Source organism: Hordeum vulgare, chromosome 5H (assembly GCF_904849725.1).
Source record: "Hordeum vulgare subsp. vulgare chromosome 5H, MorexV3_pseudomolecules_assembly, whole genome shotgun sequence".
NCBI classification, from domain to species: Eukaryota; Viridiplantae; Streptophyta; class Magnoliopsida; order Poales; family Poaceae; genus Hordeum; species Hordeum vulgare.
In genome coordinates this window covers 384,062,980-384,082,952 of record NC_058522.1, presented here as the reverse complement: position 1 = coordinate 384,082,952, position 19,973 = coordinate 384,062,980, and the positions used below count along the sequence as shown (strand labels likewise).

The 19,973-nt window shown below is 44.8% G+C and overlaps 1 long non-coding RNA gene across 1 annotated transcript; it reads left to right on the top strand.

Moving 5' to 3' along the window:
• Window positions 1-1,906: 1,906 nt before the first annotated feature.
• LOC123395867 lies at window positions 1,907-6,861 on the top strand. The gene is made up of 2 exons (XR_006609847.1): window positions 1,907-2,753; window positions 6,341-6,861. It is a non-coding gene; the product is annotated as an uncharacterized LOC123395867 (long non-coding RNA).
• Window positions 6,862-19,973: the final 13,112 nt, after the last annotated feature.

Here is a 19,973-nt window from a genome sequence, read left to right as displayed (position 1 = left end):
CACTGGAATCGGCAAATCATGGGAAGTGAGATGACATGCATCTCAATTCCTATAGGGAAAGAGATGCCCTTTGATGCATATGATGGAATTTTTCCATTGAGTCTAGGCTAATGTTCTTTTTCCATTCAAATGTGAAGGATTGGTTCCTATCCTACATAGGAATATGAATTAGTTCTTGCAAACAAAAGAGCTCCAAAGGAATGTTTCCTTTGAAATCTTATCCTATAGAATGTTAGGCTACTATATATGTAGGCATGTAACCTTTCGTATTTACCCTATTGTATAAGTTTTTTTTGCATATTACACACCTGTACATGTATATATACTGTCCTATGGCCTTTTGGAGATACAAGTTACGTATTTTCTAACAATGGTATTAGAACTAGGTCAATTTCTTGCACGCTGCAACTCGTGCTATTGATCTTCTCGTCGCCGTTGCTTTTCTCCTCGTCTGGATCGAGGAGCGCAGCCGCCGGGCCCTCTCTCTCTCGTTTGAAGACTCTGTCGCTGTCGCTGGGTGCCTAGGTCTCGCTCGAAGCCGCTGTTGCTGGGTCTTCTCTATCGCTCGAGGCCGTCGGGTCCTCTCTCGCCTGAAGCACCTGGAACGAAGCTGCTCCAGATCGACGCCCCTCGACCGAAGTCGCCGGATCCCGCCGTCCTCTGCCGGATCCTGCCATCCTCTGCCGGATCCCGTCGTCTTCGTTCCACCCTGCTGGATCCCGCCGTCCGCACGATCCCGCAGCCCCTCTCTGAATCTCGCCCCTCGCCAGATCAGCTGCCGCCGCGTCTACCTGCCTGGAGGAGAAGGCTACCCCGAGGTGGGTTCCGTCCTCTGCCGTTCCGCCGGACCCCATCTCCTGCTGCTTGTCCGCGCTCTCGACGTCGGCTGCTGTTGCCCAGGACGCCGGCTCCGTCTCCTTTCCAGTCCGCTACCAAGGAGCGCTTTGCCCGTTGTACTTTGCTCACAATCCCATCCGCCTTGCCTGCACGAGCAGGTGCTCTGCTTTTAGTTGATCGAGTTTCTTTGATAAAAAAAAGAGAAAAAAAGAAAAAAGAAAAAAAAATCTAGAGATCTAGAGATGAAGCAAGATCCATGTGGTGGTGGTTGCTTCTTTGTCTGGGACAGCCATGAAGCAAGATCTAGAGATCTAGACTGCTATTTTCCATGCTTGAGAGGTTGCATCTCAGCAAGTGAAAACATATTGAGGACCTTTAACGTCCTTGAAGCAAGTAGGCGCCTGAGCATGTAGAGAACATTTGTCCGTCTGAAGCAAATGTTGTTATTTGCACCAAAATGTTTGATTTGAGGCTGCAGGTGAGAGTGGGATTTAGTGGGACTAATCATTCCATCCTACTTAGAGCATCTCCAAGAGCATACCCATATTTGCTCTCAATACCCAAAAACTGTTTTTTTGGGTATTGGGGACAAAAAACTAGCTTCAAGAGCATACCCATAAATGGTCCCCATCAAAAAAATTTAGGCCACTACCCAAAATCTAGCCCAGAATTGGCATATATGGGTATTGTGGGGCAAATACCCATCCGACCCAAATCTCGTGCGGGAACTGGAAACCGGTCGCGCGCGGAAGTTTTCCTCGGCGCCTCGCCTCCCCGCCTGACCCCGCCACCGCGCGCGGCCGTCGCGCCGGCCGCCGCCGCGCCATGGATGAGGGGGCCGTCGACCCCGCCACCTCCGTCGCCCCTCCCGCACCCCCTCCCACCGCCCTGCCTGCTGCCCCCGCGGCCACGACGTCTGAGCCGAAGGCCGCTCGGTGCCTAGGGTTGGCGAAGCCGCCGCGGCCGGTCGCCGCCACCATCGCTTCTCCTGGTGCACTGGAGAGTGCCGCCGAGCCTGCTCCGATCGTCGCCCCGTCGAAGAAGAAGGGCACGGCAAAGCGGCCTCCCCGGGACCCGGCGCTCGCGGCGAAGAAGAAGGCGGCCAAGAAGGCCGTGGCGGCGCCTCTGCCGCCATCTGCGACCGTGCAGGTCCCGTTGCCATGCCCTCCCGCACCTCAGGCGGCTCAATCACCGCCGATTGTGCCCGTGCCGGCGTCGCCGACGAGCACCACGGGTACTGCCCTCATGGTGCTCGACCAAATGCCCCCAAGGTAATTGCATTGTTTTTTTTGTTTTTAAATTCCTGGTTGTTGTATGTTTGATTTAGTCAAATGCAATTCATTTGTAGCACAAATTCCGTGTAATTCTTGTATGCACATGAATTAGTGGTAATTCTTGTAGTATGAATTAGTGGTAATGTTGCTTATGTATGGTTTATTGTATATAGCATGGCCGATGAGGATTTTCTCAAGTTTACTTGTGGAGACATGCCATCACAAGAATTTGCCCATGATGATGTTGCATCTCAAGATGGTGGAGAAGGTTTTGTGGATGAACCTACAAACGATGGTGAAGGTTTTGTGGATCAACCAACTCCACGTAGGGCGGTGCGAGGAGCAAATTTCACACAAAAGGAAGATGAGGCTTTGTGCCATGCATGGAGGTCGGTTGGCATTGATCCCATCACCGGGAATGAACAATCAACCAACACCTATTGGGAGCGTATCCATGATTACTTTGAAAAACACTCCAAGTCTGTAATCCATGATTACTTTGAAAAACACTCCAAGTTTATAAGAAGCCAAATTTCACTCCAACATCGTTTTCAGACCATCAACACCGATTGCTCCAAGTGGTCGGGTTGCTTAGCTCAAGTGGATCGTCTCAACCCAAGTGGGACTAGTGCAATAAACAAGGTATGCATATCCTCAACTTGGTATGATTTCTATTAAATTCGGATTATGTTAAATTTGGATTATATTGTGTTGGTGTCATATATTCAGATTATATTATATTATCTTGTGTATGATTTTTATTAAATTCGGATTATATTGTGTTGGTGTATGATAAATGTTGGAGAGAAGTAGAGAGAAGGAAATGATCAAAACAATGAAACCAGTTTTTGGGTATCCAAATATGGGTAAGCTTGAAAAGCAGATTTTTTTTGGATACCCAAACCTTCTCTCTCCTCTACCTATAATGGTTTTGACTACCCAAAATATGGGTATGCTCTTGGAGATGCTCTTAAACTGCTTTAGTAGGTTCTCACTGGACACAAGCAAAATTAATAGGGTTTATCCCATTTATCCCACTGGAACCCACCTTTACCGTTTATCCCATTGGACACAGGCCGCCTCTAAAGAACTAATGTAAGCAGAGCATACTCTCATTTAATTATTTAACTTTAAATATGTATTATTTGGTATAATATTTAGAAAGTTTATCACATACAATAAAATATTAATGATGGTATTAACGCAATAAACTTACAAACTGACCTCATTTTCTACCAAAAAGCAGCATTCTTCGAGTATTTCTTGAAATGAAATCTTCGATTATATCTTATAATTAATCTTCTACAAGACATCATTTTCAAGTGCTATTGTTGCCAATCCATTGAGTCTTTCTTGTGTCATAGTAGAACGCAAGTAGGATTGCAACAACTTGAGTTTAGAAAAGCTCGTTTCTGCAGATGCAACTGTCGCTGAAATGGTTAACAAAATTCTGTATGCAATAACAACATTAGGATAGATTAAGGAGCGCTTCTTCAAAAAAATTAAAATATCAAGTGGGCCCATAGATTTCTAAGTGAGTCTTGGAGAAAAATTAGCTCGCAACCCAATTCAAGTCCATCAATGTATTTATGTTCTCCACTCTTAAGTGCATCTTCAAGATTAACACAAGCAGCCAACAAACTCTTGTCATCCAAGGATCGCAGCCTATCTTTAGTAAACAAGAAACCAAATATTTTTTCATACCCCTCATATTGTTCAAATCTCGTGTTAAGTGAAACTATAGCTTGATCAACAATATGCAGAAATAACTGACCCTAAATGACTCCTCTGCTGATTGTGAAACAACAGATGGATCATCCGCGCCCTCATCAAATTGCCCTTTTCTCTTGATTCCATATTCATTGCAGTTTTTTTGCAACTTCCAATGCTTTTGAAAAGCCAGTTTCTCTATACTTAGTGAAGAAAGGAATCAAGCCCTTTATAGATTCAATTGCAATATCAATATCAATGAGCATATCCTTTGACTGCAACTCTTTGCTAATCAAATTAATAGCCGATAATATTTCATACCATATGATTATTGACACTAAGAATTCAAAGTCACAAAGATCATTTTCTGCCAATGACCAAGCCTCACTACTTGTTGATGGATCTTTATCATTTTCAGCCACTTGTAGTAAAGCCTCCCTTATTTCGGGTAATTAAATCCTTATAGCCTTATCACTATCAACACGACTCTCCTAACAAGTAGATGACAATGACTTGAACGTCACTCATGTTATGTTATCTTTGAGAATTTGCCATCTTTTAGTAGAATTAGCAAATGTTGTGTAGATGCGTTGGATAACTAAAAAAAATCAGATGCTTTACAACAAGACTTTGCCATATCACATATATAGTATCAAATTCAAACTATGACAACCACAAGCTGAATAAAAAGCTCTTCGGTTTATTTTCAAAACTTTACTTTGTACCCCATTATGGCATCCTTTCATATTTACCCCATTATCATATCCCTACCCTCTCAGATTGTCAATATCAAGGTCAAGAATTTTCAATTCATTTTTTAGAACATGAAATAGTCCTTGCCCAATGGTGTCATTCACATCCAAAAAACCTAAGAAGGATTCTTCAATGCAAAAAGAACCCGAAGATGCATCAACATACCTAATTATCAAAGACATCTGCTCTTGGTGGCTTGCATCGGGAGTATAGTCAAGTAAAATGGAGAAGTACTTTGCTTTTTTACCTTTCTAATGATTTCAGACCTAATTGCAGCAGCGAGCAAATTTATTAGTTCATTCTGGATGGAAGGACCAAGATAATGATCATGGATTTTATCATTTCTGATGTGGTCAACATGTTCTTTTATAATCGGGTCAAATTCAGCCAACATTTGAACCAATCCTAAGAAATTGCCATTGTTGTCTTGGTAGAACCTGCTGTTACTGCCACAAAATGCTATATTATGTTCTGCAAGAAATTTCACAATCAGAAGAATCCTCGGCAATTTTTTTCTCCAATGCTCCCTTTCCTTCTCAAGTTCTCCCTGAGCAACTTTATCAATTGTTTGATTCTTCTCCAACCCGAGGCGCAAGTCATATCAAGTACTCATATTTGTGACATGTTCTCTATCATTTTCATGCTCTTTGAGCCTACTAATAAGATGATGCCAGTCACTAAAGCCATCATTTGCTAACTGACCTCTCACATGTCCATTTCTTAATAATTTGGAGAAAAACAAAAAAACTTTGTCAATAACTTTTCTTGTACACAAGCCACTCTCTATCACACTTTTCTCAATTGGAGAGAACTCTAGTGTACGATAATGTAGAAAACCTTCTACCCAATTTGTCTTTAGGACCATGCTCAATCAACAGATCTCTTTTAGGACCCTTTCGCAACAAAATATCAATCATTCTAGGATTAGTGCATCCCATGTTCTTGGATCAAATATATCAGGTTGAATAGAATTATTGATGTTATCAGCAATATTAGAATCATCACCTTCAACGGCAATATTAGCACTATCACCTTGAGCGGCAATATCAGCAGTCTCTCCTTCATCAACATGATTAGAATCATCACCTTCGTCGACATTCTTAATATCATCACCTTCATCAGTTTGTGAAATGTGAGCCTCAACCTATACTGGATCACCACCATGTGCATCAACAGTATTAGCATCTGGAGTTTGGTTTTCAGAATTGGGCCGAGGTTCTTTCAAAACAAATTTATCAGGAGAACCCTTTTGTACTTGAGCATCTTCTTCTAGTTTTTGTTCCTTCCTTCGCTTTGAATCACCGGAATCATACTTCCTTCCTGGATGCATGATTCTTTCTGTTTAATAAGAATAAATATAATCTGGATCAATTCAAACTCTAAGAATTCTAAACCTTTGTAGCTCAAAATAAAAAAGACTTTTCACCTAGACCTACGCTTTGTGTGCTGCCTAGAGAGACTTACGCTTGCAAGGGAGAGATGCAGGGCTGGAGAGATGATGCGCTGCCGTGTACGTCTTAGTCTGGCCTGGCATCTTCCCTCTGTCGCCGTCGACTCGACCCGTCGGCTGTCGCCTTGCTCGATACCTGCCACCGTCGCCACTCGCCACTCGCCAGGCACGCAACCGCCGTCCAGATCGCTAATTGTGCTTAGGACTACAAGGGCAGGGCTGTACGAGGGCTACGTACGTGCGTATGTGGGCTACTTGGGATTGTGTTTTTACTAGGCCTTTTTTTTCATATATATGTTGACTTATTATTTACCAGACCGGGGCCCCCCAAAATTTTGGGGCCCTGTGTAGATATCAAGGCTTGATGCACATGGTGGTGATCCAGTAGAGGTTGAGGCTCACATTGCACAAACTGATGAAGGTGATGATGCTAAGAATGTCGACGAAGATGATGATTCTAATCATGTTGATGAAGGAGAGACTGATGATATTGCCATTGAAGGTGATAGTGCTAATATTGCCGCTGAAGGTGATGATTCTAATATTGCTGATAACATCAATAATTCTGTTCAACCTGATATATTTGATCCAAGAACATGGGATGCACTTGATCCTAGAATGATTGATATTTTGTTGCGAAAGGGTCCTAAACGAGATCTGCCGATTGAGCATGGTCCTAGAGACAAATTGGGTAGAAGGTTTTCTGCATTATCATACACTAGAGTTGTCTCGAATGGAAAAAAGTGTGATAGAGTGTAGCTTGTGTACAACAAAGATGTCGACAAGGTTTTTTATTATTGTTGCAAATAATTAAGAAAGGGACATGCAAGAGGTCAATTAGCAGATGATGACTTTAGTGACTGGCATCATCTTATCACTAAGCTCAAAGAACATGAAAATGGTAGAGAATATGTCACAAATATGAGTACTTGGTATGACTTGCGCCTCAGATTGGAGAATAATTAGACAATTGATAAAGTTGCTCAGCGAGAACTTGATAAGAAAAGGAAGCATTGGAGAAAAGTTTTGCTCATGATTCTTCTGATTATGAAATTTCTTGCGGAACATAATATAGCATTTCACGACAGTAATAGCAAGGTCTACCAGGACATCATCGGCAATTTCTTAGGATTGGTTCAAATGTTGGCTGAGTTTGACCCAATTATAAAATAACATGTTGACCGCATCACAAATGATAAAATCCATGATCATTGTCTTCGTCCTTCCATCCAGAATGAACAAATAAATTTGCTCGCCACTGCAATCAGGTCTGAAATCATTAGAAAGGTAAAATAAGCAAAGTACTTCTCCATTTTACTTGACCATACTGTCGATGCAAGCCACAAAGACACTAGTAGGGAAAAATTTATAGGCAGGAGCCTATTAGTAGCGCTGGAAAATGGCACGCGCTGCTGCTACTTAGCAGTAGCGCTGGCTCTGTTTTCAGCGCTACTGATAAACATGGCCCAACAAGGCCACCCGCAGTAGCTATAGTAGCAGCACTTGCATGGTAAAAGCGCTACTGGTAAGGTCCATAGCAATAGCGCTGCACCGTATCCAACGCTACTACTAAAAGGGACCCAACGAGACCACCGACAATAGCTGTAGTAGTAGCACCGGCATGGTAAAAGCGCTACTGCTAGCTTTTCATCCACACACACCCCTCTCCCCCTCCCCCCTTTTCCATATACCCTCCTTTCTCCTTTCCTCTCTCTAAGTTACTTCTCCACCATTGTTGCCCTTCTTCTCTCTTCCTTCTACCTATCACCCACACACAGCCCCTCTCCCCCTTCCTCCCCCTTTGCCCTATCTCCTCCTTTCTCCGCCACCATTGTTGCCCTCCTTTAACCCACACACAGCCCCTCTCCCCTGTCCCCCCTTTGCCCTTCTCCACTATTTAGCCGTGCAAAATCTCTCTCAGGATATATATAGGTGAGTAAAAAGTTGTGCATTACAATAATGGGAATATGTGTGTTTGCAATATGAAGGGATTTGTGTGAGAGACATGACCCGTGAGTTGCTTATGTTTTGCCAAAATGTCGATTTATTTTCATTTCGGCGAATTTCGAGAAAACTCAATATGTCCTATTTTTAGGCAAGGTCATGCCAAATTTTTATATGCATGCATTTTGTTGATATCCCTTTTGCTTGTTATACCTTGCAGTCATGAAGGTCAGTGGTAGGAAGGTTGAGCGATACTTGCAATCGGCTGTGATGGACATGTTTGCAAATAAACGGTCTGGGATTAGATGTCCGTGTACAAAATGCAAAGAAGGAGTAATTTTCAACCCTTTTGACGGTGGCAGTTTGAAGGCCCACTTGCTGATCAATGGTTTCATGGGTGGCTATACTCTTTGGATAAGTGAAGACGATGATGAGGACGTCCACATGGCAGGGAATAACGATATGGGTCTAGACGAAGAGATGAACGGTCGACACGAAGACGATGGCGCCGAACACCGCGGTGGTGAAGAATCCGAACACGACGGCGGGGAAGAGTCTGGACACGGAGTCGGAGAAGGTTCTGGACATGGCGGCGGAGAAGATTCGATGGACACGCCGCAGACTTTGACGCTACTAAGTTCAGTCGTGCATGACCCTCATGTTCGAGACCTCCTTCGCAAGAGTATGAATAGCGATAGAGTTGCTTCTAGAGAGGTGTGAAAGGACGTGGATGTCGCCTAGAGGGGGGGTGAATAGGCGCTTTAAAATAATTAAGGTTTAGGCTTGAACAAATGCGGAATAAAACTAGCGATTAATATGTCAAGCACAAAACCTACAAACAACTAGGCTCACCTATGTGCACCAATAACTTATGCTAAGCAAGATAAACAACTAAGTGATAGCAAGATATATTACGATAAACAATATGTCTATCACAAAGTAAAGTGCATAAGTAAAGGGTTCGGGTAAGAGATAACCGAGGCACGGGGAGACGATGATGTATCCCGAAGTTCACACCCTTGCATGCTAATCTCCGTTAGAGCGGTGTGGAGGCACAATGCTCCCCAAGATGCCACTAAGGCCACCGTAATCTCCTCACGCCCTCGCACAATGCAAGATGCCGTGATTCCACTAAGGGACCCTTGAGGGCGGTCACCGAATCCGTACAAATGGCAAACCTTGGGGGCGGTCACCGAACCCGTACACGTGGCAACCCTTGGGGGCGGTTACCGGTACCCGTACAAATTGCTCGGGGCAATCTCCACAACCTAATTGGAGACCCCAACGCTTGGCCGGAGCTTCACACCACAATGATTGAGCTCCGAGACACCACCAAGCTTCTAGGACGCCAAAGCATCCGCGAAGAACAATATCTAGGGTACTAAGTACCAAAGGTAATAAGCTTCTCAAACTTCACTTCCACGTATCACCGTGGAGAACTCAAACCGATGCAACTAATGCAATGGCAAGAACACACGAAGTGGTCAAGTCCCTCACACTCAAATCCCTCCACAACAACGGAAGCTATGGAGAAATATGAGAGGAAGAACAAGGAGCTCACAAAGAACTCCAAGATCAAGATCCAAGGGGTTCCCCTCACATAGAGTAGAAAGTGATTGGTGGAGATGTGGATCTAGATCTCCTCTCTCTTCTCCCTCAAGAACAAGCAAGAATCATTGGAGGGATTGAGAGTAAGCAAGGTCTAAGAATGTCAACAATGGAGGTAGAACAAGAGCTCAACGGATAGATAAGGCCAAGGGGAAAGAAGACCCCCTTTATATAGTGGGGAAGGAATCAGACCGTTACCCCCACTTACAGCCCGAGCCCAGCGGTACTACCGCTGGCTGCAGCGGTACTACCGCTGACTAGGGGCGGTACTATCGCCAGCTGCAGCGGTACTACCGCTAGCACTCCAGCGGTACTACCGCTCGTCCCAGCGGTACTACCGCTGGGCCCCTGGTAGTGCAAAGGCAGTACCACCGCCAAGAAAGTCTTCGCAAAAAGGTCCGACGCAGTACAACCGCAAAGATGACGGTACTAAAAACTTGGAGCGGTACTACCGCTGGCCAAGGGCGGTACTACCGCTCGACAACGGTACTACCGCCAGCTCTAGCGGTACTACCGCTAGGGCCAGAGGTACTACCGCCAACTCTAGCGGTACTACCGCTAGGTCGAGCGGTACTATCGCTCGCCACTGAAACAGCCATAACTTTCGCATACGAGCTCCGAATCGAGCAAACCCAAGCTTGTTGGATTCAGGACGACAAGAGCTATCCAAACATCGAATGGAAATCTTAAGACCATGCAGATATGAAAATGCCAATGATATAGAGATGTGAGTCCTCTATGAATGAAGAACCGGCAAAAACTCCAACATCGAAAACATCATAGTAGATGCATATGGACTCCGTTTTCGATGAACTCGAGCTTGTCACGAAGATGACCATAAGCTCTAAAACTCACAAAGAGAAACACCAAACAAGAACCAAGAAGTATGATGCAAGGATGCAGATGGTTTGAGCTCTCAACGAACGATACGATCAAGCTACCCACTTGAGAGCCCCCCTTGATAGTACAACAATCTATCCTAAACGGAAAACCTATCAAGGGCAAACCTATACCTTGCACCTCGTCCTCTTGAGCTAGATGATGATGATCTTGGCTTCCTCAAGATGGACCACCTTTCTTGATTGCGTTGGCTTGATTAAGACTAGTTGATTGCTCCCCCATACTCACTATGGGTGAGCCACTCTTTAGCATATCTTCACAAGTCCATTGCCACCACAATGGACAACAAGCTTCAAGCATGATATCTTCGTGCTGATCCACTTGAACTTGCACATCGGAATCTTGATGACGATCACAACTTGACGTCATACTTCATGGGTTGTATGAGATCTTCTCTTTGACGCAAGCCCATGGAAACACACCTAACCCCCACATAGAACTCCCACGAAGACCATGGGTTACTACACAAACACATAATGGACAATGCTTACCATACCATGGGATCACTTGATCCCTCTCGGTACATCTTGTATGCTTTGTGTGTTGATCATCTTGATTTACTCTTTGTCTGAGATCTTGATCAACCTTGTGTCTCTATGACCATTCTTTGGATAATACCTTGAATACCACCTTGGTCATCATATAAACTCCTTGAACCCAACAGATGGACTTCAAGAAGTGCCTATGGACAAATCCTATAAATATAACTTAAGGCAACCATTAGTCCATAGGAATTGTCATCAATTACCAAAACCACATATGGAGATATATGCTCTAACAAGGTGGCCAAGCTGGCTCAACTTGAAGTAGACTCGAAGACTCCATTATATGACGGTTGTGATCCCTAGGTTACCCGCTTGAGTTTCACGTTCGGACTTCTAAAGTCAAAGGCAAAAAACAAATGGACAGACAAAATCCTCGATGATCACTTGAAGTATCTACATAATAAAGTTCTTCCCGCGGGGAACATGTGTCCTACTAGTGTCGATGAGGCAAAGAAAATCGTTTGCCCTCTAGATCTGCCGCACATTAGATACCACGCATGCACCAACAATTGCATCATTTATTGGGGTGAGCACGCGAAAAAAACAGGTGTCCAGTTGCAATGCTTCTCGATACAAGAAGGCAGGAAAGAAAGCTCCTCAAAAAGTTGTATGGTACTTTCCGATCACTCCCCATCTGCAGCGGTATTTCGTAGATCCTAAGGAAGCAAATCTGATGCGCTGGCACGCAGAGAGGAAGAAGCCCGATGATGGAGACAATCCGAAGCTAAGACAACTCGCAGATGCTAGTCAGTGGAGAGCTCTCAATGCTGAATATCCTTTTTTCGGAGAAGATGCAAGGAACATCGTGCTTGGTGCGTATACCGATGGCATGAATCCGTTTGGAAACCAAAGCACCAACCACAACACATGGCCCGTCTTTGTATGGATGTACAACCCCCCCCCCCCATGAAAGTGCATGAAGACAAAGTACATACACATGGGCATGCTGATTCAAGGGCCGAAACAACCGGGAAATAATATTAACCTATATATGGGGCTTCTGAGAGAGGAGCTAAACACGTTATGGAAATCGCCGGTCAAGACATGGGATGCCAACACAAGAGATTATTTCTATATGAGAGCTGCGCTCATGACGACGGTGCATGATTATCTCGCTTACGGATACACCTTAGGCCAGGTGTGCCATGGATACTGCAGATGAACGAGGTGCATGGATGATACAACGTCTGAGTAGCTTACATCAACGAAAGATGGTGGGTCTGGGAAAATCGTGTACACGGGGCATCGTACATGGCTCGAAAAGGATGACCCGTGGAGAAAACGTGGAGATCTATTCAATGGTTTGGCTGAGCGTCGAGGACGTCCACGTAAGAGGAGCGGCGGCGGAATCAACGAGCTGTTGAATAACTGGCAACAATGCCCCGCGTCGGAAAAGATGGAAAAGGCGCCGGAGCCGCTGCTGAAGGTATGGAAAACGAGGTCTGTTTTCTGGGACTTGGAGTACTGACCCAATCACGACACGCCTCATTGCCTTGATCAAATGCATATAACGAAGAATGTCCTCGAGAGCTTGCTTGGCACACTGATGAGCATGCTTGAGAAGACCAAGGATGGGCCGAAGGCAAGGAAAGATTTGGAGGATTTGGAGATCAGGGGGGATCTCCACATGCCCCGTAAAAAGTCGAGGGAGGAGACGGAGACGGAGACAGCGGCAGGGCCAAGGGGAATAAAAGTCAACAAGAAGGAGGAGAATTGTTGCCCCTTCTTGCTTCACCTTAAGTTCGAAGGAGATCGATCAATTCATCAAGTGTCTTACGGGAATCAAAGTCAGTTCCGTTACTGTGGGAAGATAAGCAGATTTCTAGACACCAAGACGAAAAGGTTTAGCAGGATGAAGTCTCATGACTGTCACGTGATGATGACGCAGATACTCCCGGTTGCCATTAGAGAGATAATGGACAAGCACGTCCGTGAGATGCTTACTGGTCTCTACAACTTCTTTGACGTTATCTCTCGAAAGTCCATCAGTGTGAAGCAGCTCCGAAGGCTACAAGAAGAGATCGTTGTCATACTATGTGAGCTTGAGATGTACTTCCCGCGCGCGTTCTTTGACGTCATGGTGCATCTCTGTGTCCACATCGTGGACGACATCGCCGACCTCGGTCCGACATTCCTTCATAGCATAGTCGTTGGAGAGGATGAATGGGGACATCAAAGGATTCGTTCGTAACATGTCCTGTCCCGAGGGGAGCATCGTCCAGGGGTATCTAACCTAAGAGTGCATCTCCTTTTGCGAGAATTATATGGGCAAAGAAGACCCTGTTGTTGGTTTGCCCGTCAATAAGCACCATGGGAGGCTCGGAGGAGAAGGTCACGACAACGGTCGGAGGGAATTGCACGTGGACTACTCGGATCGACGAGACGAGTTTGACAGGGCTAACTTAGTAGTGCTACAACACCTAGATGTGGTAGATGATTATGTGACACTGCACAAAGAAATCATCGCAAATAAGTACCTTGATCAAGGGATGCGCAAGGTACGACGAAGTTACTATAGAGCACAACGCCACTTTCTTGCGTTGGTTCAAAGAGTAGGTTCGGGCTAATCCCCCGAAAAGGGCAGTGCGGACGGGTTTCTCATACACGTCTTAGCACAGGGCCCCACACCCAAACTCGTGTCTCACATACGATATCAATGGGTACACGTTCTACACGGAGGCCAAAGACATGGACAGTGATTACCGGAACTCAGGGGTGACGATTGAATGCGTGATCGACTCCAATGACACAACCGAAAGATTCTACGGAAGGGTCGAATAGATCTGGGAGCTTAACTATGCTGGAAAGCACGATGCGACGATGTTCCATGTCAGGTGGGCTAAGGCCGTCGTAAGAGAAAACAAGTATTTCACTACCATGTCTATACCCGACGCAAAGAGCGCTACCGTGAATGTTAACGTCATCGCCAAAACTGAGTCATGGATACACGCTAAGCACGTGACACAATGCTTCTTCATAACCGACCCGACCAATCCCAACTGTGTTGTCATGAGGAGAGGCAAAAGGAACATCGTCGGAATGGATGGAGTCGCCAACGAGGAAGACTACGGCAACCTGATGAGGGAAGATGGCGATGACGATGAAGCATATGTGAAAAGAAGAATCAGGACTACATTACCTAAGAAAGATCATACTCCATGGTGCCGGAAAAGAAGAATCAACACAACCAATAAGAAAGGAAATAATCTCAATGTGAAATGTCTTCGACGCAGCTGAGAAACAACCACTTATATATATGTATGTATTTTGTGTACGCACTTAAGTAATCGTTATCGGCCAGATGATGTATACATCGTATCCCCTTCAATTACCACCACATGGTTCGAGTGATATTCGCGCAGTGCGGGGACGTTCTCGTCCACTATTGCGTGTGAGGCCGTCGGTATAAAAAAAACCAAAACAAAAGGGACAAAGTAATATAAAAAAAGAAAACTAAACAAAAAGGAAAGGAAAATAATAAAAAGAAATGAAAAATAATTAAAAGAAAATAATAAAAAGTAATGGAAAATAATAAAAATAAATGAAAAAAATATATTAGTAGCGCTGGATTAGAACCAACGCTACTGTTAAGTTAGCAGTAGCGCTGGATTAGAACCAACACTACTGTTAAGTTAGCAGTAGCGCTGGATTAGAACCAGCGCTACTGCTAAGTTATAGCTATAGCGCGTTTCGGTAAAACGCGCTACTGTTATTCTTATTACCTCTCCCAACCGTCTCCCTCTCTCTGTTCGATCCCCTCTCTCCCTGTCATCACTCCTTCTCCCCTGATCGAGCGTCGTCGTCGCCACCGTCTCGACGCCACGGCCGTCGTCGCCACCGTCTCGACGCCACCGCTGTCGCAATCTACGAAGGACGCCTCCCTCGCCGTTGCCAACCCTGACATCGTTCCGCCTTCCTTCCCGTCGCTGACCCCGACACCGTGCTGCCTCCCTCGCCGTCGTGACCCTGACACCCTACCCCTCCCTCGTCGTCGTGCCCCCTTCCCGCAAGTTTTCTTGTCCCCTCCCCCTCCCGGCCACCTCCCCCCTCTGCAACTTCGAGGATCCAGTGAGAACCTCGCCTATCCACGCTGACGGATTCATCAGCTCCCTCATCTTCCTCCTCCTTCTCACCATGCATCAATCTTCTCATCACTCTCTTCCTCTTCTTTATGCTTCTTAATCGTGGTGGTGGATAAGCCCTCTCACCTGATTTGTAGTGTAACAACATTCCTAGGTTTGTGATTTTTCTGTAAGAAAGTGTTTACGGTGTAGCACTAGGAGCAAATGGGCATGTGATTTGCAATGGTTCTTGTATCCAGTGTAGCAACATTCAGTGGTGGGAGACAGAAATCTCACTCATGTGATGTTTGATAGGTACGGAGTAGTTTCTGAAGGTTGCATGTGTTATTCAGCTTCAATTTTCCGGACCTAGAGTATCTTCACAAATAGAAAAACGTCCTATCACATTGTTCTTCTAAGATTAAATATTCTGGACTTGTACTCGTACTTGGGAATATTAATTGTTGATGTAGATCTCACCACCCTTGAGCATTTGATGGGTCAATAGTGTCTTGATATGCTCTGGGACGGGGATGGAGTTTGAGTAGACCATTGTGTTCCACCAAACCTCCACCCTCACCCATCACGCGATTCTGCTTACTCAGTTGTCCGTGCTATAGACACACAAGTCAAATAGGTTATGTTGGCCAATAGTGTTCAACCACCACCATTTAGACCCGTCCCTCTTTGGAAGGACAAATCGATCGATAGATGCCATTGCACTGGCAAGCAAACTCCACATCACCTTCTTTGTCCCTCGTCATCATAAAGCCAGACTCCCTAGTAACACACTTGGCCATCCACCCCACACACCCCATCCCAAATCCCCCAGTTGATGTAGCATTTAGTTTTCATTTAGTTTCACTTTTAATTTGGTTTTCATTGATGTTCAATGTTGCTATATATTCATTTGCATATTCCACTTTTTAGGAATGCAGTATGATATATGTTCATTGTTGCTATATGATATATGATATATGTTCATTTGTTATATGATATATGTCATTGATGTTCATTGTTGCTATATGTTCATGTGCATATTCCTCTCATCTCCGTTGCTATATAGACTTGGTTAAAGTAATTTTTTTACGAATGTATGAGTGGCCTATGTTTTGCCGGAATGTTGATTCTTTTTCGTTCCGGCAAATTCCAGGTGGTCCATATGTCCACTTTTTAGCCAAGGTCATGCCGAATTTTTTCGTGAATTTTGGCATGACTAGTGCGAGAATCGAGTGCCCGGGAATTGCCAGAAAGGGAATGAATCAACATTCCGACCAAATATAGGCCCATTTTTATTATTCATGCTTCTGTTTATATATAGATGTTCAATTCTTTCGATATAGTGTCACGGTTGTTGTTTATGCATTTACAAACATGTTCCACACATTATAAGTTAAATTACCACATTAAAACAGGAAATGTCTGACGATGAATATTGAGAGTGTGAATATTGCAGCGACTATCGGGGTATGTGCGACACGCCTCACCTGCGAGGCGACGGGTTCTTCATCATGAAGCTTGACGACACCTTCAAAGTTTTTATGGTACGCAACGATGAGAAGTGTTTTTTCATAATTAAGCATGCATGACGTCTGTTTCTTTGCATCAACGTGTAATTATTGTTTTATACAATTCGACTAGTTCCTCCCTTGCCATGCAAGAAGATATGTGTTGGAGAGGCTCGGTTTCGAAGACCACAAGAGTATGGAGACGAGGAGAGCTAACCTGAGGACTATACATGGTCACACATTTGTGATCAAAGTAATGAATTCATTTTTTAACAAAGAAATAGGATGCCCAAATTGGGAAGATCTTTGCAAGGCATATGGATTTCAGAAGGGTATGGAAATAACCTTCGATCTTCGACCCGAAGATAATATGGCACGCAACATCGACATTTGGGTGGTTATCGATATGCTTCCTGTTTTACCTTCTTGTGAGTTCCTCAACCATATTTGTCTAGTAATTTGCATTCCATATTTAGAAATAGTTGGTGTTCATCCATATACTAATTTTGTTAAATTATAATTTAAAACTTATTTCCTTTCTTCGAGTGAATTACGAAAATTAATTGACACGACACACTGCACGTATGGATCACATCTAACTTGGGAGGAGAAGGATGTTCTTCTCTACTTTCTTGTTGGTGTCCTAGTTTGTAGGGATAACTTCTTGTATAATTTGGGAATTGGCCAAAATTATATATTTTACATGCCACTAGTGCATAGGTTGAGGGCGGATGACATTCGATAAAATATCTTGGTAAGAGTTTCCTAATTAAGTACGCTCTACTATTGCATAAATGGCGTTGATTACATTGCTAACTAGGCTATTATTATGTTCTTCAACAACAACTGCCAAATGATGTAGTGCCTCTGTTGATGCACCCAGTAGGTCATATGAAAATTAAAAGCCCGCTGAGGCCTGAGTTCGATGCACCATACTCGAGTAACCGCAAATCAAAAAGGCTCCAAATTAAAGCATGAAGATTGAAGAGAAATAAAGAAGGATCGCAAGCCACAAGTTGGAGACCGTTGGATTTGTGCTTCATGACAGAGACATAGGTGTTATTATGTTTTATGACATTATACCTAGGAGCGAGAACTAGGTCTTATGAGAGACAAGTTTTTCTGGTTTATATTTGTTGGGGAACGTCGCATGGGAAACAAAAATTTTCCTACGCGCATGAAGACCTATCATGGTGATGTCCATCTACGAGAGGGGATGAGTGATCTACGTACCCTTGTAGACCGTACAGCAGAAGCGTTAGTGAACGCGGTTGATGTAGTGGAACGTCCTCATGTCCCTCGATCCGCCCCGCGAACAATCCCGCGATCAGTCCCACGATCTAGTACCGAACGGACGGCACCTCCGCGTTCAGCACACGTACAGCTCGACGATGATCTCGGCCTTCTTGATCCAGCAAGAGAGACGGAGAGGTAGAAGAGTTCTCCGACAGAGTGACGACGCTCCAGAGGTTGGTGATGATCTCGTCTCAGCAGGGCTCCGCCCGAGCTCCGCAGAAACGCGATCTAGAGGAAAAACCGTGGAGGTATGTGGTCGGGCTGCCGTGGAAAAGTCGTCTCAAATCAGCCCTAAAACCTCCGTATATATAGGTGGGAGAGGGGGAGCCTTGCCTTGGGGCTCAAGGAGCCCCAAGGGGGTCGGCCGAGCCAAGGGGGGAAGGTCTCCCCCCCAAACCGAGTCCTACTTGGTTTGGTGGGTGGAGTCCTTCTTTCCTTTCCCACCTCCCCTTTTTTTTTCTTTTCTCTTTGATTTTTCTTCCAATGCGCATAGGGCCCTTTTGGGCTGTCCCACCAGCCCACTAAGGGCTGGTGCGCCACCCTCAAGGCCTATGGGCTTCCCCGGGGTGGGTTGCCCCCCCGGTGAACTCCCGGAACCCATTCGTCATTCCCGGTACATTCCCGGTAACTCCGAAAACCTTCCGGTAATCAAATGAGGTCATCCTATATATCAATCTTCATTTCCGGACCATTCCGGAAATCCTTGTGACGTCCGTGATCTCATCCGGGACTCCGAACAACATTCGCTAACCAACCATATAACTCAAATACGCATAAAACAATGTCGAACCTTAAGTGTGCAGACCCTGCGGGTTCGAGCACTATGCAGACTCCTCGGTCAATATCCAATAGCGGGACCTGGATGCCCATATTGGATCCTACATATTCTACGAAGATCTTATCGTTTGAACCTCAGTGCCAAGGATTCATATAATCCCGTATGTCATTCCCTTTGTCCTTCGGTATGTTACTTGCCCGAGATTCGATCGTCAGTATCCGCATACCTATTTCAATCTCATTTACCGGCAAGTCTCTTTACTCGTTCCGTAATACAAGATCCCGCAACTTACACTAAGTTACATTGCTTGCAAGGCTTGTGTGTGATGTTGTATTACCGAGTGGGCCCCGAGATACCTCTCCGTCACGCGGAGTGACAAATCCCAGTCTTGATCCATACTAACTCAACGAACACCTTCGGAGATACCTGTAGAGCATGTTTATAGTCACCCAGTTACGTTGCGACGTTTGATACACACAAAGTATTCCTCTGGTGTTAGTGAGTTATATGATCTCATGGTCATAGGAACAAATACTTGACACGCAGAAAACAGTAGCAACAAAATGACACGATCAACATGCTACGTCTATTAGTTTGGGTCTAGTCCATCACGTGATTCTCCTAATGACGTGATCCAGTTATCAAGCAACAATACCTTGTTCATAATCAGAAGACACTGACTATCTTTTATCAACTGGCTAGCCAACTAGAGGCTTGCTAGGGATAGTGTTTTGTCTATGTATCCACACATGTAAATGAGTCTTCATTCAATACAATTATAGCATGGATAATAAACGATTATCTTGATACAGGAATTATAATAATAACTATATTTATTATTGCCTCTAGGGCATAATTCCAACAGTCTCCCACTTGCACTAGAGTCAATAATCTAGCCCTCACATCATCATGTGAATTACATTGTAATAAATCTAACACCCATACAGTTCTGGTGTTGATCATGCTTTGGCCGTGGAAGAGGTTTAGTCAGCAGGTCTGCTACATTCAGATCCGTGTGCACTTTGCATATATTTACGTCCTCTCCTTCGGCGTAGTCGCGGATGAGGTTGAAACGTCGTTTGATGTGTGTGGACTTCTTGTGAAACCGTGGTTCCTTTGCTAAGGCAATGGCACCCATGTTGTCACAGAACAAGGTTATTGGATTCAGTGCGCTTGGCACCACTCCAAGATCCGTCATGAACTGCTTCATCCAGACACCCTCCTTAGCCGCCTCCGAGGCAGCCATGTACTCCGCTTCACATGTAGAATCTGCTACGACGCTTTGCTTGGAACTGTACCAGCTTACCGC